Source organism: Pleurodeles waltl, chromosome 10 (assembly GCF_031143425.1).
Source record: "Pleurodeles waltl isolate 20211129_DDA chromosome 10, aPleWal1.hap1.20221129, whole genome shotgun sequence".
Taxonomy (NCBI): Eukaryota; Metazoa; Chordata; class Amphibia; order Caudata; family Salamandridae; genus Pleurodeles; species Pleurodeles waltl.
Genome location: NC_090449.1, coordinates 277254291 through 277280389, shown reverse-complemented (window position 1 = coordinate 277280389; position 26099 = coordinate 277254291).

The following is a 26099-nucleotide window of genomic DNA, read 5'->3' as shown; positions in this document are numbered from 1 at the left end:
TCTTGCAACGTGTAGGAAAGTTCAAAATATACTTTCTAAAATTCTTCAACTTTTTTAAACTCACTAATAACATCTTAATCCTCTACATATTGAGGTGGTCATTACAACCTCGGCGGTCTTTTTACAAGACCGCCGAGGGACCGCCGTGCTGAAGACTGCCAGTGCAGGTGGTTTTCCGCTCGGCGCATTATGACCGCTGGCAGCCCTCTGTCCTTTTCCGGACAGAGAGCCGCCAGCAGCCATACTGGCGGACGGCGGGGAAGTGGAGGTAGCTCCACCTCCACTGCCCCGTCAACAGAGCACCGCCCGCCGAATCACGCCCTGTGATTCGGCGTGGCGGTGTTCTGTTGACGGGGTGCTGGCGGCAGAGCTGCCCCCATGTATCCGGTCCCCTCCCGGAGGATCAACAGACCAGGTAAGTTGATCGTCCATTAGGGGAGGGGGGTGGGGGGGTGTTGTGTGAAGTGTGGGTGCATGGAGGTGTGCATGTGTGTATGTAGAGGGGGTGTGTGAGTACGTGTATGCATGCGGGGGTGTTGTGTGTTTTGGAAATGAGTGCATGTCTGTCTGTATGTATGTCTGTATGGATGTGTGCGTGTATGTCTGAATGTGTGTGTTGCTGTTGGCATGTATGTTGGTATGTGTGCGGGTATGTGTGTTGGTGGTGCCTACATGTGTGTCGGGTGTGAATGTGTAATATAATGTTGGGGGCAGGGGTGGGGAGGGGGGTTCTGCCACCTTTGGGGGTGGCAGGGGTGGTGGGGGTGTAGGGGAAGGACTTGGGGTGGCGGTGGGGGGTGGGGGAGACCCCTATCAGTGCCAGGGAAGGAATTCCCTGGCACTGATAGTGCTCACCGCCATGGATTTCATGGCGGTTCCAAAACCCATGAAATCCATGGCGGTCAGCCGGGTCATGATACCGCCGGTGGTATTGTGACGACCGCCGGGCTGGAGACCCAGGTCTCCAGCCCAGCGGTCGGATCGGAGAAGTGGCAGATGACCATGGCGGTAACTACCATGGTCATAATTGCAAAATCTTTACCGCCAGCCTGTTGGCGGTAAGAACGCCGATTCTCCACCGACCGCCAGGGTTGTAATGAGGGCCTAAATCTAACATTTTAAAAATAATTTATTAAAAACCCTTTTATCTAAACATTTAAATAGAATTCTAAATCACAAATAATACTTTGCTGGTTTTAAAGACATCTAATCCATATTTTGAATAAGAGAAAGTATTTTTTGAGCTTGGAGTGTCCAATTGAACTTCCCAACTATTTTCATTGTGTAATTTTATTAAACTCTTGTGATTGGTTCTCTACTAGCACAACAGCTTTTGGTCTCAATAGCTTTGTCTCCCTAAACTCATTGAGCTATCTCTAGGCAAAAACAGCCAGGCATAAAGACATTATGATATTTTTTTTGTAAGAATGTGGTGGGTGGCCGATGCTTTCTCTATTGACCTAATCATCCTCTTGATGACCGACCAGGAAAGAAGAGCATGGGAGATGAGCAGATTCAGAACAAAAAGGTAATCAACATGATTGAAAATGTAAATAAACAGCAACGGACTCCAGCATTTAGGGGCACTTAGCTCATTTACCCCTCCTCTAAATTAAAACATTGATTCGTAACTGCTAAAAATAAAACAAAATGGGCTGCAAAGGATCCAGCTGCCTTTATTACCCCTACTACAAAATGTACATTTTCTATATGATGATTTTTTAACTTAACTGACCACAGAGGTCCATAAATCTAAATCATCCCTCATGTGCTTATTTTAAATGATCAGCCCTTTACGAAGTGTATAACTCTGGTGACACAAATACAGCCTCACATATGCCATGCCAAGCCCTTTCATATTTAATGACTTGGAGACAGAGGTACACAACTCTTTTGAGGTTGCAAAGCCAGAGTTTATAAAATCTCAGCAAAATAGTGTACAAAGCATACCTGGTGAGTCAGAAATACCTTCTTCACTCACAAAGGAAACTTTATGTACTAAATAAAATTGCAAATGACATAAGCTGTGCAAGGGATACCTCAGTCTTCTTTTTAAGTCAGTATGAAACACATCAATGGTTTGTGACTTCAGTTGTGGTTGCAAACATTTTCTCTACTACTGAGACATGCAAGGGGGCAGTAACGCATTCTCAGATTGGAAGCTGTCTCTATAGGATAGCTTTTGCCTTGTTATTGGTGTTTGTTAGCACTTGGGGGAGCAGCCAACATTATAGAGGACCTCTGCCTTTCCATAATCTAAATTCCTAAATGCTAATATTTTTATCTGAAAATAAAAAATGTCAGTGGATAATGAATGTGAGGGCTAGGATTGAGGTGTGATGTCCCTCAAAGGACTCCGTACCTGTATTCACAAACATTCACAGAGAGTTTCAAACAGGCCCCTGCCTCATCAGAACAAATGTGGCTGGAGTTTTTTTAGTTCCCTGCTATTAGGCATTTTGCAGTGCAGCAGATTAGTCCATTATTCACAATACAAAATGAAGGTGAAAACACCAATCAATTGGTGTGCCAAAATGCCTAGTTGTTTTGTATCCACACCAAAGTATATCAGGTGCCCAGTTGTCAGACCTATCTTTATCAGGTGCTCATTTGTTTACATGTGTGCATAATTCAATGCTAGAACTCTAATGTACTTCTGGACTCCCTATCTCTTCTGAATTTGGATCAAACTTAGAGACTGGGTTTTACAAATGCACTGGAGAGAACTGTAGTTTCGCCTCAGATGACATAGTTCTGAAATTATATTGGCTCTTAACAAACTCAGATTATTTGGATGCCTAGATGAAATGTAACCTCATTAGAATTAAGTGGCTGAAATATTAAAAGTGGCAAAATAATTTGCATACAAATTAAAATATATGCATAATTTACATTCACACACCCAAATAGAAACTAAGGGCCTGATTTAGTTTGGTGGAGGGGCCACTTTGTGACAAATGTGAAGGATATTGCATCCGCCGTACTACAAGTTCCAAAGGCTATAATGGGATTGTAATAAGGCGGACGGGATGTCCGTCACGTTTGTAATGGAGTAACCCTCTCCAAACTCTAAATCAGGCCCTTAATGTTTAGAGGTTATGTTTCTAAATTTTAATTTTAAAGAGATTTTTAAAGGAGTACCTAAAGCTAGTACGGGTGTTGCTTAATATATATGCAGATTACCTAGGCCTTCCTTCAACTGGTTGTAATAGGTTGTAGTATAAGTGCAGTTCGAGTTTGTCCAAGCAAAACTATTTCAGTGAAGACTCTAGTCTCAAATAGCTAAGCTCTGATTCATGACACAAATTTAATTTGATATTAAGTTCAACCTAAATAGGACGTTAAACTTGAGGGCTGAGTGCTTTCAAGAGTAAGTCCATTAGATTTTTCTAGTCACTTTGCTGAAAAGGTAGAAGGCTGCTATGGGGTAGTTCATGATGGTTGCTTTTGAGGTGCGAAAAGTACACCTAGAAAACAATACTAAGGGCTCATAACATGGATTGTCCAGTGAACGCGGTAGCATTTTTGGGACCCAAAGTTTATCCTGAATTATGATTAAAAAAAGTTAGGGCCTGAGTACAAGTTTGGCATTGTCACAACGATGGAATCCCCCCCAAGCATATTACAATGTTCCCGCTGGGCTGACCAGCGAGAACATTGTATTACATGTTCCTGCCGGGCTGACCGGTACAACAGTGCTATATTACTGGTCTCGCCTCCTCTAAGGAAGCTGAGGCCAGTATCGTAGCACACCAACACAATCACAGTGCACATTCCGATGGTGCTGGGTGGGGGGGCCTGTGGGCATGGGTAGTGCAAGAGCCCCTCTGTGGCCCCCGGCACTGGCTTTCCCATGGAAAGGCTGGAGGAAAGCTGAGTTGTAATCAGCCAGGAGGCACTGAGTTCAGTGCCACCATGGCTGAGTACAACTCGGACGGCCGTCTAAGTTGGGGGATGCCGGTCTGATCATCAGGGTCATAATGTGGTGGTCAGACCACCTGGAGTGCTGCGGTCCAACCATCACCACGAGTGTGACAGCTCTCAGACTGCACACATGTAATCAGGCCCCAAGTCTTTTACTCTGTGCAAAGATTTCATTTACCTGAACTTAGGTACCACAGTTGTACCATTCAGCCCTCCCAAGTACAACACAGACCATTCAGACAAACCTGTATGAAGCTTTGTCCTGTTGTCTTACTCGAGAATGTTGCAGTGTTTGGAGGCCCTGAAAACATTATGTTTTAGTTGATTTGGTAGTTGAGTTGGTATATTTTACAGTAAATATGACCTTGCAGTCCCTAGTTCTCAGTGCCCTGGCTTTCTATAGGAGCTGTGGGGCTTTTTTTCTGGTCATGTTTTGTGTGAGTTAGTGCTCAGTTCATTTCCATTTGACTAGAATGTGTAAGGCTAGTTACACCTACAGTGACCCATTTATTAAAGGCTTTGCATGTTAAGAAACTAATATTGAGCATGGATGATACCCTCTATCTGCTAAGTTTCCTTTCAACAGATAAAGCAAGTCTCTACTGTGGTTCCCAGAAAGAAACTGAATAAATTGAGCTATGGTTGTGAAGGAGCAACTACAATTTAATATGATTGACAACTATAGAACATTACTCCATGTGCACACCTTCTACTAATCAATGACTATTCAAATAATTGATGCTTCAAATACAGAAGAAAAGGAAGGGAGTTTCTTGTGTGAAAGATGTGCACTTTGGGGACACTTCAAGAATATGCAGGTTTACCGAAAATCTGGCACAACCAAATGCAGTTATGATGCAGAGGAGGATGGATCATCAAGAACTTGTGGAGTGCACTATTGAATCCTTTTGAAATTAATTCACATTAACAGATTTTGCATTTAACAATTCTCAGGGTTAAGAGTTTTCCAAGTAAACATCTTGTCATATGTTGCAGAAAATATTCCTCGTGAGAGGCAAAAATGGGATGTTGCTGGAATTTTTGTACCCGAAAATAAGGGCACTGGTCCATGTGTTAATGATAGTTCTTCCAATGTTAAAATATGGCTGGGTCTTGTCTGTTTGCAGGCTTAGCACATTACTTATAGGAAGGACAATTGATGAGAAGTGAGACAAATTTAGGGTGATGAATCTATGGACAGTGAATGCTGATGCTACACTTGACAGACATGTGGAGACTTCTCCTCTCACCATTGATAAGTCATTTTATCAATGACGAAGTTAGTTAATTATTCTTAAATCACAGGTGGGGAATATGCCATTAACAGTTATTTCCTGGATCATTCTTGGGTTTAAGCTTGTATAAGAGCAGTCAAGGGTTGGTTTGTTCAAGGAAAACTTTACCCATTGTGCACCAGAAATCCTGACTAGGTGACAAACCATCCTCTGACGTTTTTCTGTACATATCTGATGATGCATTGATTTAAAGCTAGGTTTTGTAATTGAAACCTGAGGTTCAGCTCAAATGCACATTTTCAAATGACAGTGCTTAACAAGGATTCTTATTGGTGAATAGTGTCACATCCCTTCTAATAGTTAATGTCAACTTGAGGCAAGGTTGTGAAAGATAAGTTAAACTGCACATTGACAAGCTGGAAAGATTTTTTATAGTGATTATGTATGCATGACCTGCATGCCCTTTTTGTTGGGGAGTGGGTAGAGTGAGGATCTTTTAACCAGCCTTACTTAGCATGGTTGGGGTATTTGTATTTGGTAAATTAGTGTGCTTTTTATAGATGAGTGAGTCCTACAAGCCAGTAGGCTTGAAGTATCTTTAATAAATAATGGTTGTTATTTAAAGTCAATAATTTTTTGACGGAAGCCTAGCTATTGTGAAAATATATTTAATGTTTGGCTGACTGCCCAATTTGTAATATTTATATTTGAAAGATACACCTTGATACACTTTCAAGCGCGGTATTCCATTGGCGGTACACACCGCCGCTGTCAAAACACACACACACATAGAAAACTCAGCCACATTGGTCAGTTAGAATTACACACACCTGAGACACATACTAACACCACTCCCACACACCCAACACAATATAAAACACACACCCACATCACCCACAAGCCCCTACGACCCGAAATTATTAACGAAGGTTAGAGAGAGAGCACAGAATAGACAATCCCACAACATAGAGGCACACAACACCATCACCCACACAGAATCCACGCACCAAACACCACACACCACCACACGCACCACACTCATCACCACAAACGCCACCCCACACCTCAACCACACCACCCCATGGCACCCCAAAGACACCCCAGGTTCAGTGACGCCGAACTCAGGGTCATGGTGGAGGAAATAGTCCGTGTAGAGCCCCAGCTCTTCGGGGCACAGGTGCAGCACACCACAATTGCCAGGAAGATGGAGCTATGGCAAAGGATAGTGGACAGGGTTAACGCGGTGGGACAGCATCCACGCAATCGGGAGGACATCAGGAAGAGATGGAATGACCTACGGGGGAAGGTGCGTTCCATGGTATCAAGGCACAACATTGCGGTGCAGAAGACTGGCGGCGGACCCCCACCTACTCCCCCAGAATTTACTGCATGGGAGGAGGAAGTCTTGCACATCCTGCATCCTGAGGGCCTCGCAGGAGTAGGTGGAGGAATGGACTCTGGTAAGTTAAATCTTCACTACTGCTTCCCACCCCCACCCCACCTGCATGCCAAATCATACCCCCACCCTCACCCCCACCCCCATCACACCAACACCTAGCAAAAGGCACACCATCACAACCCACCCATCCCAACACCAAGCCCTGCATGCGACCACAAAGCATGGACACCCATCACCAAAGCATGCCCACTGCACACACACATCACCCCCACAAGCCACCCTCACAAAAGCCCCCACAAGGAAATGCCTGAACTTGGGTACACGGACACCCACCCATCACACGAAATGCCACACACAGAAGCAATAACCATACCTTTATACCCCTGCAGGACCCGAACGCCACCACACCACCACGGAGGGTCCAGAGATGTCCATCCCACCCCAAGAAGAGGCCCCCAGCGATGACAGCAGCTCTGTCTCCCTGGAGCCAGATGACCAGCCTGGCCCATCGGGGACCTCTGGACAGTCGGTTCCCCACAGACAGCCACAGGCTACACCAGACCCAACCCCCTCTGGGAACACCAGCACAGCTCCCACCCAGCGGGCCCATGCCTCTGTCTCCTGGACACGTAAATCAGCGGTGTGTCCACCACTACAGGGCACCCAGGTTGACCCACCACCCCAACAACAACAGGGACCTGGGGGCAGTGGTAGTGGGCACACCGTCCAGGGGACAGAGGCCCAGGAACACAGGGGAACTGGGAGGGCTGCAGTGCGACAAGGGGGGGACAGGCCCGGGGAACCGACTCTCCAAGAGGCCCTCTCCTCCATCATGGGAGCATACCACCGCTCCCAGGAGACGATGGTGACGGTACTGGCCCGGTTCCAGGAGATCCAGGAACTGCAGGAGGAACGGTACATGGGGTTCATGGAGGAACTGAGGAACATCGGTTCCGCAATGGGGACCATCGTCGTGGCCCTTAACCAGATCGTCACCACATTGTGGGACCATGTGGCACCCCAAAGGGCCCCTGTCACTAGCCCAGGCCGGGAACAGCCTACCACCTCCACCTGCGCTAGTGGACAGGAGGCCCCCACACAACGACGGGCCACCAGAACCCCACCTCCTGCAGAAGAAGAACCACGCCGCAAGCGGAACCTGAGATCTCACAAGAAGACAGAGTAGGATTGCAAGACCCCCGCCAGCCTAAGATACCCCCTGATGTCATCCCACTGTCCCACATTGTCACCCAGTCCAACCTTTAACTGCCCCTGCTCCATCCTTCCCCAGGCATATGGACAATGCACCTGTGCGACTGAGAACTGGACTCTGCCATGGACATTACTCCACCCCCACCGATCACCGTTTCCCAATCATGTACCTATATGTAGCACTTAAAATAATCACTTATTGCACTTAAAATAACAGGAGTCTACTTGTATTCTTAACAAATGTATTACACATAACGGTGCAATAATGTCCAGTTACTTTGTGATGACAACATACCAATTTCAATAAGCTTTAGTCCATGGGCAAACAAAGCTGAAGTCATGCAGTGGGTCATACAGCTCTGAAAAGGGAAGGGAAAGTCACAAATCAGTTAACAGGAACTGGGGGGAAACACGTACAGTGGAGACGCATGAGGCCTTAAGTAAATGTAAAATGGCGTGGCTGATTCTTACCTGTGTGCTACTGAAAATAATGTTGTATGACTGTATCCCTGTTGTCCGTGTCGTCCCCGTCGTCTTCCTCCTCTTCACTCTCCACAGGCTCCACAGCTGCTACAACACCACCATCTGGACCATCCTCCTGCTGAAAAGGCACCTGGCGTCGCAAAGCAAGATTGTGAAGCATACAGCAGGCCACGATGATCTGGCACACCTTCTTTGGTGAGTACATTAGGGATCCCCCTGTCATATGCAGGCACCTAAACCTGGCCTTCAGGACCCCGAAGGTCCTTTCTATGATCCTCCTAGTGCACCCATGGGCCTCATTGTACCGTTCCTCTGCCCTGGTCCGGGGATTCCTCACTGGGGTCAGTAGCCATGACAGGTTGGGGTAACCAGAGTCACCAATTAGCCACACACGGTGTCTCTGTAGCTGTTCCATCACATAAGGGATGCTGCTATTTCGCATGACATACGCGTCATGCACTGACCCAGGGAACTTGGCATTTACATGGGAGATGTACTGGTCAGCCAAACAGACCACCTGGACATTCATAGAATGATAGCTTTTTCTGTTTCTATACACCTGCTCACTTTCTTTGGGGGGAACCAAAGCCACATGGGTCGCATCAATGGCACCAATGATGTTGGGGATATGTCCAAGGGCATAGAAATCACCCTTCACTGTAGCCAATTCGCCCACCTCAGGGAAAATAATGTAGCTCCGCATGTATTTCATCAGGGCAGACAACACTCTGGACAAGACCTTAGAAAACATAGGCTGAGACATCCCAGATGATATGGCCACTGTTGTCTGAAAAGACCCACTTGCCAAAAAATGGAGTACTGACAGAACCTGCACCAGAGGGGGAATCCCTGTGGGTTGGCGGATGGGGGACATCAGGTCTGGCTCCAGCTGGGCACATAGTTCATGTATAGTTGCTCTGTCAAGGCGGCATGTAAGTATGATATGTCGTTCTTCCATTGTCGACAGGTCCACCAGCGGTCGGTACACAGGAGGATTCATCCTTCTCCTCGCAAGTCCCAGTGGACGGTGCCTAGGAAGGACAACATGGAGCACAGAGTCAAGCAACCCACAGGTACGTTCACACAGCTTGCACAGTACACGAATCGCTATGCATTGAAAGGCTTGTATGAGTGGCAATGCAAGGCCTAGGCCTGTGTGACGCAGTAGAAATCATGCCATGTGGGCCCTTGAAATGGCGGCTGCCTGACCTGTGAAGTGTGACAGTGGGATGTGAGGTTACTGCGCTGGCGTGGCACACCGTGGCGGTAGGCGGTCGAAGTCCGCGGCGCAAAGCAGCATTGGTTAACATTGAACCCTATGGGTCTCAGGAGCCAATGACGATGTGCGCCGGCGGCATGACCGCCATTTTCTATCTGATTAATCACTCGAGACCTGATCATCCACAGGAGAGGACCTCTACTGCAAGTGCTGCTGTGACCTCGGTCTGGGAGATACAATGGCTGCTGCGACTGGGGAAAGGGCCTCTGCCTTCACTCCCGAAGAATTGGAGAAACTTGTTGATGGGGTCCTCCCCCAGTATGCGCTACTCTACGGTCCTCCAGACCAACAGGTTAGTACACAGGGTGCACGTTTAACAGGCTATGCCTGTGTTGAGTGGGGCGTATGTAAGATGGTGGGGAGGGGAGCGAATGAGGAGTGCAACGCACGAAAGATGAGAGCATGTGCCACATGGCAAGGTTGGGGAGGGGGGGGCCACTCACATTGACCAGGCAGAAAACTGATGCGATTTCCTTTACCACCCTTTACATGTCACATAGGTCAGCGCCCATCAGAAGATCGACATTTGGCGTGCCATCGCCAAGGACGTCCGGGCCCTGGGGGTCCACAACAGACGGGGCACCCACTGCCGAAAGAGGTGGGAGGACATCCGCCGCGGGACCAGAAAGACCGCCGAGTCTCTGCTGGGGATGGCCTCCCAACGTAGGAGGGGTGCCAGCCACCAATTGACCCCCCTGATGTCCCGGATCCTGGCGGTGGCCTACCCCGATTTGGATGGGCGCGTGAGGACATCACAGCAGACACAAGGGGGTGAGTATCAGCACATTCTGCTATCTTTGCGCGCAGTGAAGGTGTCTGGGTGGGGGAGGAGGGCTGTGGCTATCTCAAGGCCAGGGCGCATTCTGTAGGCTAGGCCCCTCCGTTAGACACGGCCCACAGCTATCCATGGTCCGGTCTCACCCACGTGTGCATTTGTCGTCCATAGACCTGTAGGCCTAGTCACAATAACTGAGTAGTGTACCCCGATTGCGCGGCCTAGTTCAGGGGGCTTCTGTGTCTGTCCTCTCCGACAACGGTGTTGCCAATGCATGCACTCAACCTGTCTTCATTTCTCCCCCCCCCCATTTTCTTTGTCTTCCTGTTCATGTGTGCATTAGCATCATCAGGCGGAGGAGAAGTGGCATCGGCGCACGAGGGAGCTGCATCTCACATGGCCCCGGAGGGCCATACAACAGACTCCGAGTACACCAGTGAGACGGAGGGCGAGTGGAGCTCCACAACGGGGACCCGTGGAGACGTCAGCGACACCGACACGTCCTCGGAAGGGAGCTCCCCAGTGGTGGCGGCAACATCCGTGCCCACCGCCACAACAGGTACAGCCGCCACCCAGCGGACCAGCGCCACCCTCCCAGCAGCCCCTCAGCCTTCGCTCCGTGCCCGCTCGCCCAGGAAGGCGGGCATCTCCTTCGCCCCAGGCACCTCAGGCCCTGCCCCAGTTACCCCTGCTGCCCTCAGTGAGGAGGTCATTGACCTCCTCAGGACGCTCATTGTTGGGCAGTCTACCCTTTTGATTGCCATCCAGGGTGTAGAAAGGGAGGTGCATCGGAGCAATGCATACCTGGAGGGCATTCATTCGGGTCAGGCTGCCCATCAGCGATCGTTCAACGCTCTGGCCTCAGCACTGACGGCAGCCATTGTCCCTGTCTCCAGCCTCCCTCTTCTGACTCCCTCCACCCAGTCCCAGTATCCTGTTCCTCTGCCTATCCCATCCACACCATCAGACCAGCCTGCACACACCTCTACACCCAAGGGCAGCTCATCCAGACATAAGCACCACAGATCCCACAAGCATTCACCCAAGCAACATCCAGATGCAGACATGCCAACAGTCACTACCACCTCTGTGTCCCCCACCTCCTCATCTCCCTCCTCCCTCCCTGTGACGTCTCCACTCACACCTGCATGCACACCACCATCAGCCAGTACTTCCATCACCAGCACACCTCCATTACAGTCAGCACACGTGCAGTCACCACCCCCACTGCCATTTACACGTCCCCTGTGTCCTCTCCCAGTGTGTCTGTCACCCCATCTTCCAAAGCACACAAACGCAGGCAGCCACCCACCCAACAGCCATCCACCTCACGACAGCCTCCGTCACAAGCACCTGCACCCAAAGACAGCACACTTGACTCTCCTACAACCACATCCTATTCCTCCACTCCCATACCCACTACACCTACCCGTCCCTGTCCTTCCCAAGTCGTTTTCCTTTCCAACCTTCAGCTCGTTCCAATCACTGACCCACCCCCTCCATCTGGTAAGAGTAAAAGAAGCACCTCAGCCACCACCAGCCCTGCATCTACTGTGACCATAGTGCAGGGCTATTGGAGTCGCCAGCTCCTAGGGCAGGAACATCGGCTAGCAGCAAGGGGACAGCCAGCCCACCCCCTGGGAAGAGGACAAAGAAAAAAAAGGCCCGGCGCGACAAGACTGAGACGGCTGCCACCAAGGACAGTTGCCTTGCCCCGTCACCTGCCACATCATCCAAGGGAGGCAAGGGCCACAGAGCTACAGCGAAGGAGGGCAAGGGCAGCAGGGCGGAGAAGTCAGGCAGCAGGCGAGCTGCCCAGGAGGGCCCCACCAGCCCCATTCCGGTTGTGACGGACGACACCCACGGGCCCAGGACTCCATCACAGGAGGGCCCCGCGACCGCAAGCTCGGATGCCGAATGAGCGGGAAGTCTTGCCCAGGTCTGGCTCCCTAGACACACAGGACAAGCACCGCCGAACAGGGCCCCGCCGGGAGGAGCACCGCTGAACAGGGCCCCGCCAGGAGGAGCACCGCTGAACAGGGCCCTGCCGGGAGGAGCACCGCTGAACAGGGCCCCGCCGGGACAAGAACCGCTGAACAGGGCCCCGCCGGGAGGAGCACCGCTGAATAGGGCCCCGCCGGGAGGAGCACTGCTGAACAGGGCCCCGCCGGGACAAGAACCGCTGAACAGGGCCCCGCCGGGACAAGAACCTCTCCGCTGGGGCCTTCATCTCAAGCACCGCTCCGCTGGGGCCTTCATCTCAAGCACCGCTCTGCTGGGCCCCGCCGTCTCTGCACCGCTCCGCTGGGGCCTTCATCTCAAGCACCGCTCCGCTGGGCCCCGCCGTCTCTGCACCGCTCCGCTGGGGCCTTCATCTCAAGCACCGCTCCGCTGGGCCCCGCCGTCTCTGCACCGCTCCGCTGGGGCCTTCATCTCAAGCACCGCTCCGCTGGGCCCCACCGTCTCTGTACCGCTCCGCTGGGGCCTTCATCTCAAGCACCGCTCCTCTGGGCCCTTCATCTCAAGCACCGCTGGCCCATTGACAGTGCCGGTTCTGTGTCGAGCAGGGCTTCAGGAAGCACTCTGGGCACCACGCCTCCTCCATTAACAGTGGAGTCGGTAATCCATCTGATGGACTGTGGCTTGGCACTTCCCAGGATGGAACAGTGGGCAATCCACCCACTGTAGAGACTTGTGAGACTGTGGCTTTGCACTCCCCAGGATGGGACAGTGGGCAAGCCACCCACTTTAGGGACTTGAGAGACTGTGGCTTTGCACTCCCCAGGATGGCACAGTGGGCAACCAACCCACTGTAGGGACTTGAGAGACTGTGGCTTTGCACTCCCCAGGATGGCACAGTGGGCAACCAACCCACTGTAGGGACTTGAGAGACTGTGGCTTTGCACTCCCCTGGATGGGACAGTAGGCAACCCACCCACTGTAGAGACTTGTGAGACTGTGGCTTTGCACTCCCCAGGATGGGACAGTGGGCATGGAGGCCCCTCGTGAATCTGGCGTCAAGGACTCATGTGGCTGAGGTGCCCCCCCCCCTTCCCCCTGAGGTGCCAGTAGTTTTATCATCTGATGCCCCAGCAGTGTTCTCTCCAATGGTATCTGGTCTCCTGTGTGGGCTTTGCCCCTGTGTTTGTGCACATTGGCCCACGGACTATGGAACTTTGAGGGAATGTGCAGAACTTATTGCCTATGTATATATTGTTGACTATATTCATTCCTTATTTTTGTATCTTTTATATGGCATATTGCCCATACCTTTAATGGAGCTATTTATACATATATTTTATCGATCATTTTAATTGTGTCTTTGCATTATTCCGGTGGGTTTGGGGGGTGTCACTCTGACTTGTTGCTCGGCATTGGGGTGTAGGTATTTGTGGTGGGGGGGTGGGTGTATGGCGCATGTGTGTGCGCGTAAGCTTTCCTCCTCCCCCCTCCCCTGTGTCGTAGGTGCAGTACTCACCGTTGTCGTCTGCGCCGGCGTTCGTACTCCTGGTAGATGAGCAGGTAGACAATCGCTGGTAGGATGTTTAATTCGGGTTCCATGCTGTCCTTCTTCCTCGTGGAGTGTGTATAGGTGATCGTTTTCCCGTTCGTAGTCTGTTTCCGCCGTGTTTTTATGGAGGTGCATCGGAGCAATGCATACCTGGAGGGCATTCATTCGGGTCAGGCTGCCCATCAGCGATCGTTCAACGCTCTGGCCTCAGCACTGACGGCAGCCATTGTCCCTGTCTCCAGCCTCCCTCTTCTGACTCCCTCCACCCAGTCCCAGTCTCCTGTTCCTCTGCCTATCCCATCCACACCATCAGACCAGCCTGCACACACCTCTACACCCAAGGGCAGCTCATCCAGACATAAGCACCACAGATCCCACAAGCATTCACCCAAGCAACATCCAGATGCAGACATGCCAACAGTCACTACCACCTCTGTGTCCCCCACCTCCTCATCTCCCTCCTCCCTCCCTGTGACGTCTCCACTCACACTTGCATGCACACTACCATCAGCCAGTAGTTCCATCACCAGCACACCTCCATTACAGTCCGCACACGTGCAGTCACCACCCCCACTGCCATTTACACGTCCCCTGTGTCCTCTCCCAGTGTGTCTGTCACCCCATCTTCCCAAGCACACAAACGCAGGCAGCCACCCACCCAACAGCCATCCACCTCACGACAGCCTCCGTCACAAGCACCTGCACCCAAAGACAGCACACTTGACTCTCCTACAACCACATCCTATTCCTCCACTCCCATACCCACTACACCTACCCGTCCCTGTCCTTCCCAAGTCGTTTTCCTTTCCAACCTTCAGCTCGTTCCAATCACTGACCCACCCCCTCCATCTGGTAAGAGTAAAAGAAGCACCTCAGCCACCACCAGCCCTGCATCTACTGTGACCATAGTGCAGGGCTATTGGAGTCACCAGCTCCTAGGGCAGGAACATCGGCTAGCAGCAAGGGGACAGCCAGCCCACCCCCTGGGAAGAGGACAAAGAAAAAAAAGACCCGGCGCGACAAGACTGAGACGGCTGCCACCAAGGACAGCTGCCTTGCCCCGTCACCTGCCACATCATCCAAGGGAGGCAAGGGCCACAGAGCTTCAGCGAAGGAGGGCAAGGGCAGCAGGGCGGAGAAGTCAGGCAGCAGGCGAGCTGCCCAGGAGGGCCTCACCAGCCCCATTCCGGTTGTGACGGACGACACCCACGGGCCCAGGACTCCATCACAGGAGGGCCCCGCGACCGCAAGCTCGGATGGCGAATGAGCGGGAAGTCTTGCCCAGGTCTGGCTCCCTAGACACACAGGACAAGCACCGCCGAACAGGTGGGGCTCCCGCCCCGGAAAAGGTGGCGGATTGGTTAGTTGTGATAGGGTGGGCGGTACATTGTCTGCCGCCTGCCTGTTGGCGGTGACCGCTGCGCTGTTTGTCTGTCCCGCCGTGGCGGTCGGAGTGTTAAAGTGGCGGGCTGTGTTGGCGGTTCCCGCCAGGGTCAGAATTCCTTTTTTTGGACCGCCTGCCTGTTGGCGGGTTGGCCGCCGTTTTAACACCGCCCACCAGGGTTGGAATGACCCCCATAGTTTGTTATCCAGTCCCTACATTATCCAAGTATCCATAATTACAGCTACATTTGAAGAGGGACATATCCAATAAATTGTCAGGTAATATTTAAGCTCATTGTAATTATAATTATAATAATAGGATTATTACCCAAGTGCACAAATCAGTTATCATTGTGCTGTCGCAAAATTTGATTTTGAGCAGACAGAGCCAGCATGGTTCTACAAGCTATTTAACAACCAAACATTAGTGATTAGAGAAACTTGTTTATGTCCCTTACAAGTAAGGGGACAGTTCATCATTGCAAGAATATAATCCTGTGAGCCTGTAATTACTGTATTAAAGCCTATCTCTAATTTCTTTATTATAGTTGATCTGTGACATCTTTAGTCAACTGCAATAAGGAAAAAACTAAGAAACTCAACTCTAATACGCTATTGTAGTTGAGCTGTGGTGTCATAGTGCCCACTGTCAATGACAGCAGCCAAGGGGAGAGAGACAGCATAATCGCAGCTGCAGTTTTGTCAACAAAAACAAGAAATATGTTTCAACGTTCTGATCTGTTTTTCTAAAATGAACAGTGCTCTCCAGAAAGGAGGCATTTATGGGAACATAGCTAGACTTTTGCATGCTATATAAGTCATTAAAGGAAAGATAGCATCCCTCAGCACATACAAAGGTACAGCACTTTGTTAATCTGACATACATTAAACTAAATGCTTTTTGGTGCACTAAAGATTCGGCTTTTATTCTGCATATCTACAACCATTCTGTCTCTATTCTACTGTTGAACGTTTTCCTTATGCAGGGTCATCCCCAGTCTTTTTATCTCCTGCCTCCTATTTTTTCTGACCTGTGTTTGTTGGCTTTTGAACTTTGAGCAGTTTACCACTGCTAACCAGTGCTAAAGTGCATATCTTCTCTGTGTAAATGGTATGGTTGATTGGTTTGTTCATGATTGCCATATTTGATTTACTAGTAAGTCCCTAGTAAAGTGCACTAGAGGTGCCCAGGATCTGTAAATCAAATGCTACTAGTAGACCTGCAGCACTGGTTGTGCCACCCACATTAGTAGCCCTGTAAACATGGCTCAGACCTGCCACTGCAGTGTCTGTGTGTGCAGTTTTAAACTGCCAATTCGACTTGGCAAGTGTACCCACTTACCAAGCCTAAACCTTCCCTTTTCTTACATGTAAGGCACCCCTAAGGTAGACCCTAGGTAGCCCCATGAGCAGGGTGCAGTGTATGTTTAGGGTAGGACATATACTAATGTGTTTTATATGTCCTGACAGTGAAATACTGCCAAATTTGTTTTTCACTGTTGCAAGGCCTATCTCTCTCATAGGTTAACATGGGGGCTGACTTTAAAAATGATTAAAGCGTAGATTTCCTTTGGGAGCAGATAGACATGTGGAGTTTGGTGTCTCTGAGCTCACAATTTAATAATACATCTTTTAGTAAAGTTCGTTTTGAGATTGTGTGTTTGAAAATGCCACTTTTAGAAAGTGTGGATTTTCTTGCTTAAACCATTCTGTGATTCTGCCTGTTTGTGGATTCCCTGTCTGGGTCAGTTTGACAGTTGGGCTGTTTGCACCTCTCTCTAGACAGTGACACAAAGGGAGCTGGTGTGTAGCCTGCATATCCTGATGAGCCATCTGTGCTAGGAGCAAGGGGAGGAGTGGCCAATTATACCGGAAAGGGCTGTGCCTCACACAATGCAGTGTCCAACCCCCTGGTGTGTGCCTGGGGCCTGGCCTGGGCAAGGCAGGATTTCACAAACAAGAGAGACTTTCCTTAGAAGTAAGCATACTTCAAAGGCCAAAATGGGTATAAGAAGGGCACCCAAAACCACAGACTTTAGATCACTTCTGGACATCAAGAGGAACCTCTGCCTAGAGAAGAGCTGAAGAGCTGAGGAGAAGTGCTGCCCTGCCTGTGACTGTGCTTTGTGGAGCTATCCTGCAGTTGCTGCTTCTGCCTGTGCAAGGGGACAAAGACTGGACTTTGTTGTGCATTCCTGCTTGTGAAAAAATCTCCAAGGGCTTGTCCCGAGCTTGCCTCCTGTTGTTGAAGTCTCAGGGCCATCAAATACTTCTCCTGCCAGCACCTGGACTCTCTGCTGAGACTCCTGCCCTGCCAAGTGGAGCCCTATCTAGCTCCTGGGGCCTTAGAAGGTGAAGCTGGCAGACCAAGTCTGAAAATCCATGCACAGACCGCCGTGCAGGCAACATTTTGATGCACCTTCCGAGACACGGCGGAGAAACGACACGCCTCCAGCTTCGCGGCTGAAATCTATGCTCCCCTGCTTCGTGGCTGGAAGATCGACACACGCAGCTGGAGAAATGACACGCAACACCCGCTGACGGAGGCTGATAATGTCGCAACCCACATTGTGCGGTTTTGCTGAAAACCGTGCAGCAGGATTTTCATTGCAAACCTTGCTGGGCATGAAAAGCCTGCCCGGACCCGAGTGCTTCCCCGGATCAATGCATCGCTCTCCTGCGGAGATGAAAAACAACACCCGCTGACCCGACCAGAGGAGGAGACACGACGCACGGTCTTGCTTGCAGGTGAGAAATCGGCGCATTGCTAACCTTTTTCGACACACACTCGCCCGTGCGTGTTATTTTGATGCTACCCAGGTACTTTTCAACACTAATAGCATTTTTACTGTTTTCTCAAGGATTTAAGACTCTTCTTGCTTTTTAATTATTAACTTGACTTGTGTATGTTGGATTTTTGTCATTTTTGTCTTGTTTTGTTTAGATAAATATTTTCTATTTTTCAAAACCTTTGTTGTGTCATTTTGTAGTACTTTCATTAAGTTACTGTGTGTGTTGGTACAAATACTTTACACCTAGAACTCTGAAGTTAAGCCTGCCTGCTCATGCCAAGCTACGAAGTGGGTTAACAGGGGGTTAGCTGAGGATGATTCTCCTTTACCCTAACTAGAGTTAGCGTCCTTGTCTTGGCCAGGGGGTAACCTGACTGCCAACCAAAGACCCCATTTCTAACACATAGGAAAAAGCAAGGCATCAAAGATTTAAACATTTTGCCGGAAGGGAGATGGGGGTGACCATTTATTAAAAGGAACAAAGTAAGTTTATCTTATATTCTGCTTCAGGCTTGTTGCAAAAACTCCATGCTTCCTGTTGGTAGTGCCCCCACAAAAGGAACCAACTTTGTGACCTTTGTTTAGAAACTGCTTTCAGGGGATCATTAGCTGTTTCCCTGATAACACATGGTCTTTGACATTGTCCTCAGGATTAACAGATCAGCCATTCTTGGTTATGGAAAAAGTTTAGAATAGTTCACTCATGGAGTTTAGACAGTTATATGGTTGCTGTGGTACACTGTTTACCTCTGATAGTTGTTTTTGGGCCTTCTGAGTCCTAGCAATTTTTTATAAAAAAATGTTCTGGTGGTTAGACAATTTAATGGTTTTAGATTATTGGCAGAAATCCTACTTTGACCATTGATTGTGTGGGTTACAGAGACAGTAATTCTTCCTAAACAGTTTTACTCCCACAATAGCCATCGCTTGTGCATGGCACATGAGCAAACAGAACTGCTGCAAATTGCTTGTTATAAGCATGTGAGCCTGACTGTTTGCCATGCACACCTTTGTTTCCTCTCTCCATCTATACTGTATGGTCAGCATCCGATCTTGTGTTATGCTTGAAGTAAGCGGAAGGTCAGGTTTTTAGGACCTTTATGAACAGATGTGGGGGCTACATTTTTTAATGACCAGTTAAGGTATGATCTGGTCACTAAACATGCATCTCCTTCATAATGTAAGGTTTCTTCTGCAAGTCTTTTTGAGTCATAGAGAGTCTCGGGAGCCCCAGTCCTGCACTCATATTTTTTGAACTTTTTAAGGAGCAATGTGCAGGAGCAGGGCAGAGGGCTCCATTATGCTTCACTGTTAGAAAAAGTACCTCCTGTCCGTGAGGTACAGTTTCACTGATAAATATTTTTCACCAGCGCTTAGGGTACAGAGAGAAAATAAGACATGCATGTGAGTTCACCTGAAAAGACAATAAATTCACAAACAGTAATGGCCCTGCAAGATAAACATGGAAACGTATCAGAATAAAATAAAATAAATAAAAAGAAGAAACATATGTGGGATTTAAATCAGTGGATAAAGAAAAATAGTGCACTTCAAGGTGATAGCTTTGATGGCAAGGAAAATAAGCATGTTGAATGGCAACAATGTCACTGATCAATAATGGAAACAGTACGTAAAATTAACAGATGGCACAGATTCACCTCCTCATACTCTTACAACACTTAAGGCCAGATGTAGGAAGCATTTTGCATGGTGCAAACTGCGAAACTCGCAGTTTGCGCCATGCAAAATGCCCATTGCGATGCTCATTCATAATTTGCGAGTCCGTACCGACTCGCAAATTGTGAATGCGACTCACAAATAGGAAGGGGTGTCCCCTTCCTATTTGCGACTCACATCGCTATGCTATATTGCTTTGTGACCGCGAATGCGGTTGCAAAGCAATTCGCAGGTACCATCAGTGTCACACTGGTGGCAACCCATTCGCAAAAGGGAAGGGGTCCCCAGGGGACCCCTTACCCCTTTGTGAATGTTGCTCAAAATGTTTTTTCAGAGCAGGCAGTGGTCCAATGGACCACTGCCTACTCTGAAAAAACGAAACCAAATGGTTTCGTTATTTTTTTTATTTTGCAACTCGTTTTCCTTTAAGGAAAACGGGCTGAAAAATAAAAAATAAAAACTGCTTTATTTAAAAAGCAGTCACAGACATGGAGTTCTGCTGTCTTCAGCAGGCCACCATCCCTGTGAGTGCAGGGACTCACTATGGGGTTGCAAAATGCGACCCACCTCATTAATATTAATGAGGTGGGTCTTTGCGACCCCATAGCGAATCGCAGACGGTGTCTGAGACACCGTTCTGCATCCGATTTTGCGAATCGGAAATTGCGAGTCGCACCGACTCGCAATTTCTGATTCGCAAAATCGGAACTTCCTACATCTGGCCCAAGTGCCCTCATTACAAACCTGGCGGTCGGTGTGGAAATGGCAGTAATACCGCCAACAGGCCAGCGGAATAAAAATTTAATTGCAAGCATGGCGGTTACCGCCATGCAAAACCGCCACTTCTACACTGCGACTGCCAGGGTGGTAACGACCGCAGGGCTGGAGACTTCAGTCTCCAGCCCGGCAGCCTTCACTAGACCGCCGGCGGTATCAGGACCCCGCATACCGCCATGAACTTCGTGGGGTTTTATACCGCCACGAAATCCATGGCGGTAGGCACTATCAGTGCCAGGGAATTTGTTTCCTGGCACTGATAAAGGTCACCCCCTCACCGCTTCCCCTCCCCTGAATCCTCCCCCAACACCCAACACCCACGACCCCCCCTACCACCCTCCAAAGATGGCAGGACCCCCTTCCCATCCCCGCCCACACCATCCTCACCGAAACATCCACCCCCACACCCCCACACCCCCTCCATGCACGCTCACACCACTCATACACATACATGCACACAGACATATACACACACATTTCCCATACACACAACACCCCCGCATGCATACACGCACTCACACAACCCCTCTACACACGCACACCGCCATGCACGCACACAATACACAACACCCCTCCGCTCCCCTCCCCTAACGGACGATCACTTTACCTGGTCTGGTAATACTCCGGGAGGGAACAGGATCCATGGGGGCTGCTCTGCCGCCAGCACCCCATCACCAGAACACCACCACACCGAATCCTGGGACGTGATTCAGTGGGTGGTGTTCTGATGACATCGTGGAGGAGGTGGAGCAGCCTGCACTTCACCGCCGACCGCCAGTATGGCTGCTGGCGGCTCTCCGTCCGAAAAAAGGCAGAGGGCTGCCAGCAGTCATGATACAGTGGGCGGGTGAGTAATCTCGGCGGTCTTTTAAAAAGAACACCGAGGTTAAAATGAGGGCCTAAATGTACTAGAGGCCAAGATAATGGACCTTTTGGTACACACAAGAGCCAGGGTAAAATTTAACAAGATAGACCCTTCCAAATGGATACTGGGGTAAAATGGGTGAATTCTGAGAGAGAAGGAGTAGCAAGTCTAATCAGGTCTAGCCAATGTTCCTTCTATGTTTTCCTCTAGCTGCAGTCATAAAGGTACTCTGTGCACTGCCGCTAAGGCTTCATTCACAGAAGACAAGCGCCACCACAGTATGCAAGTATGTACAGTTTGCAAGCTACCAATGCCAGTGGCATAGGAACAGTGGCACGTGTTCTAATGCAAAATTGAACCTGTGCCTCTGGGTTAAAATATAAAGGTATCCGTTACAAGGGGTTCAGTGGGCTCTTTGTATCCCTCAACAGCAGTGCCACTACTTCTAGTGCCCTAATAATTATATATTCCATTCCTCTCTCTTTCATATTTCCATGCCTCCCTATCTTTTCATTACATCTTTTTTCATCTGTCTCCAATTACACTCTACTTCATGCTTGTCCTTATCTCCCTCCTCTCTTTTTTCATTGTGTTTACTCTCTTTGCACCTCCTTACCCTCCCTGCTTTTCTTACCCCCTTTCTGCTCCTTTTCATGTTTATCTCATCCTGTCTCCTCCCTCTTTAATCTAAGTCCTACCCTTTTCTCTCTCACAGTCCCTGGCAAATCTTTATCTTGCCTATGCTTCTCTCACACTCATCCTGTTCCTTTCCTTTTCTCCTACCTCCTTGTTTGACACCGCTTTTTCCTAGCCTGAATTGTTGTTACTATCCTCTTTGCCTTCCTCCTTTTTTCAATTACTTTTTCCTCTTCTTGCTATACTTCACTTTCCTTGCTTTCTTTTCCTCTACATTTCATGTACATTTATACTTCTTCCCTTTTCTATCTCACTTCCATAGCTCATTCTTTCGATGGGTACCCCCTTTTCTCTCTACAATCAAATTGTCCTTCTCCCTCCTCTCTCTTCCAAATATTCATCTTCCCTCTCCATAGTTCTATGTCATGTGTCCTTCCTTCTTTTTCTCCTTTATTATCCTGTACTTTTTCTCTTGTTTCATCCACTATTTTCATCTTTCTTTTTTCTCTACTCTTCCATCATTTTTTCCATTCTGACTTTCCTATCTCTTTTGTCCACTTTCTTGTGCTGTCTCCTTTTCGTTTGGTCTCTCTACCTTACATCCAATTCTCCCCCACCCATCCATGTCACTCCTTTGTTTTGCTATTTTATATCTAGCCTCCATATCTGCTCTCCTCCTCCCACTCTCTTTCTAACCACTGCTGTTGTGTTTCATCCTTCCCTTTTACTTCACTTCTTCTGCCTTTAAACCCCTTCGCTGCCAGGCCTTTTCCCCCCTCAGGTGCCAGGCCTTTTTTTGGCTATTTGGGGCAGTTTGCGCTTAGGCCCTCATAACTTTTCATCCACATAAGCTATCCACGCCAAATTTGTATCCTTTTTTTCCAACATCTTTGGGATTCTAGAGGTACCCAGAGTTTGTGGGTTTCTCTGGAGGAGACCAAGAAATTAGCCAAAATACAGCAAATATTTAATTTATTTTTAAAAATGGGTAAAAAGGGCTGCAGAAGATGACTTGTTTTTTCCACTGAAAATGGATTCAACAAAGGGTTTGCGGTGCTAAGATCACCATTTCCCAGCTTTCAGGCAGACTTGAATCAGAAAAACACATTTATCAACACAAGTTTAGGATTTTACTGGGGCACACCCCATTTTTACTATTTTTTGTGCTTTTGGCCTCCTTCCAGTTAGTGACAGAATTGGTTATGAAACCAATGCTGAATCCTGGACAGCTAAACATTTCTAAAACGTAGACAAAATTCTGAATTCAGCAAGGGTTCATTTGTTTAGATCCTGCAAGGTTCTCCTACAGAAAATAACAGGTCAAATAAAAAATATTGAAATTGAGGTGAAAATAACAGCAATTTTTCTCCACGTTTTACTCTGTAACTTTTTCCTGCAATGTCAGATTTTCAAAAGCATTGTGGGCGGTGTTCTGATGACGTGGCGGTGGAAGTGGAGCAGCCTCCACTTCACCACAGGGCTTGTAGGTTCATGAAGAACTCTAGGTACCGAGAGCCAATAAAAGAGCTGCACCTTGCAATGGGTTTTCATTGTATACCGGGTATACAGCAATTAATTTGCTAAAATATAAAGAGTGAAAAATAGGTATCAAGGAAACCTTTGTATTTCCAAAATGGGCACAAGATAAGGTGTTGAGAAGCAGTGGTTATTTGCACATCTCTGAACTCCGGGGTTCCCCATACTAACATGTGAACTACAGGGCGTTTCTCAAATAGACTTCTTTCTTACACATTGTCTTACATTTGGAAGCAAAAAATGTAGAGAAAGACACCTGGCAATAACACTTGTTCTTCTATTCTGTGTTTCCGCAAGCCTTACTATAAAAATGCTACCTCACTTTTGTGGGTAGACGTAGTATTCCTGACAGGAAATGCACCAAAATGCAACATGGACACATTACATTGAAAACTGACATGTTTTTTGGGAAAGTGCCTAGCTGTGGATTTTGGGCTGTTGCGCAGCCAGCACGTAGGGAACCCTGTACAAAACCTGTACATTTTTTTAAACTGGACACCTTGGGGAACCTAGGATAGGGTGACTTGTGGGGCTCTCACCAGTTGATGTTACCCAGAATCCCGTGCAATCCTCAGAATTTGGCAAAAACACCTTCCCCTCACGTTACAGTGATGGAAAGTTCTGAATTCTGAGGGGAGTCACAAACTTCCTTCCATCCAGCATTCCCCCAAGTCTCCCAATAGAAATGGTACCTCACTGGTGTGGGTAGGCCTAGTGCCCGCGACAGGAAATGTCCCAAGACACAATGTGGACACATCACATTTTCTGATGAAAACTGACGTGTTTTTTGCTAAGTGCCTAGCTGTGGATTTGGGCCTCTAGCTCAGCTGGAACCTAGGGAAACCTAGCAAACCTCTGCATTTTTTAAAACTACACACCTAAGGAAATCCAAGATGGGGTGACTTGTGAGACTCTCTCTGGGTTCTGTCACCCAAAATAATTTGCAAACCTCACAATTTGTCTAAAAAACACCTTTTCCCCATATTTCAATGCTGCAAAGTTCTGGAATCTGAGAGGAACCACAAACTTCCTTCCACCCAGAATTCCCCTCAGTCTCCTGATAAAAATGGTACCTCACTCGTGTGGATAGGCCTAGTGCCTGCTACAGGAAATGTCCCAAAACACAATGTGGACACATCACATTTTTCCAAGAAAACTGATGTCTTTTTGCAAAGTGCCTAGCTTTGGATTTTGGTCTCTAGCTCAGCTGGCGCCTGGGGAAACCTAGCAAACATATACATTTTTTAAAATTAGACACCTAGGGGAATCCAGGATGGGGTGACATGTTGGGATCTCACTGGATTCTGTCACTCAGAATCCTTTGCAAACTTCAAAATTTGGCTAAAAAACACTTTTTTTCACATTTTGGTGCTGCAAAGTTCTGGAATCTGAGGGTTTCTGCACCAACTTCTTTCCAACCAGCATTTCCCTAAGTCTCCCAATAAAAATGGTACCTCACTTGTGTGGGTAGGCCTAATGCCTGTGACAAGAAGTGCCTCAAAACACAACATCAACATCACATTTTTCTAATGAAAACAGACTTTTTTTTGCAAAGTGCCTAGCTGTGCTGGCACTTAGGGGAAACCTACCAAACCAGTGCATTTTTTTAAAACTAGACACCTAGGGAAATCCACAATGGGATGACTTATGGGCCCCCCACTCGGTTCTGTAACCCAGAATCCTTTGCAAACCTCAAAATGTGCCTAAAAAACACTTTTTCCTTCCATTGTGGTGCTGCAAAGTTCTGGAATCTGAGGGAAGCCACAGACCTCCTTCCTCACAGCATGCCCCCACATCTCCTAGTATAAATGGAACCACACTTGTGTGGGTAGGCTTAGTGCCCGTGACAGGGAATGGTCCAAAACACAACATGGACACATTAAAATTATCTATTACAAAACTACCTGTTTTTGCATGGGGGCACCTGAGTTTTTTCCGTCATGGGCTTGGCAGCCATCTAGGGAAACCTACCAATTCCAGACATTTCTGAAAACTAGATACCTGAGGGAGTCTAGGGAGGTATGACATGCGTGGATCCCCCAGTGTTTTTTTTACCCAGAATCCCCATGCAAACCTTAAATTTAGCTAAAAAATCTCATTTTATTCACATTTCTGTGTGGGATCACTACACCGGCACAAATTTCCTACCACCCAGTGTTCCCCTCGGTCTCCCAATAAAAATGATACCTCATTTGTGTAGGTGGGCCAAGTGCCTGTGACAGGGAAGGGCCAAAAACATGTTGAAATTGAGGGGGAACCAAAGCGGATCCAAAAGGACAGTTCGAAAAAAAATGTTTTTAGGCTGACAAGTGAGGCGGGATTTTAATCGCTATAGATGCGACAATGCTGGGTGGTTGGAATTTTGTTGATTCCTGTGGATTCCAGAAGGTTCCATCACAAAAATGCAGGGAACATGCGTGATTTCTAGCAAAGTTGGAGGTTTGCAGGGCATTGTGGGTAAGAAAATGGTGTGGGGTGCATGTGAAGCACACCACCCTGGATGCACCCAGATGTTTAGTTTTCAGATGTGTCTAGGTCTGGTAGGCTTTTCTAGGTCGCAGTGTACCAAAGTCCAAAAAGAGCAGTGGCTCACCATTCTAAGTTAGACTATATTG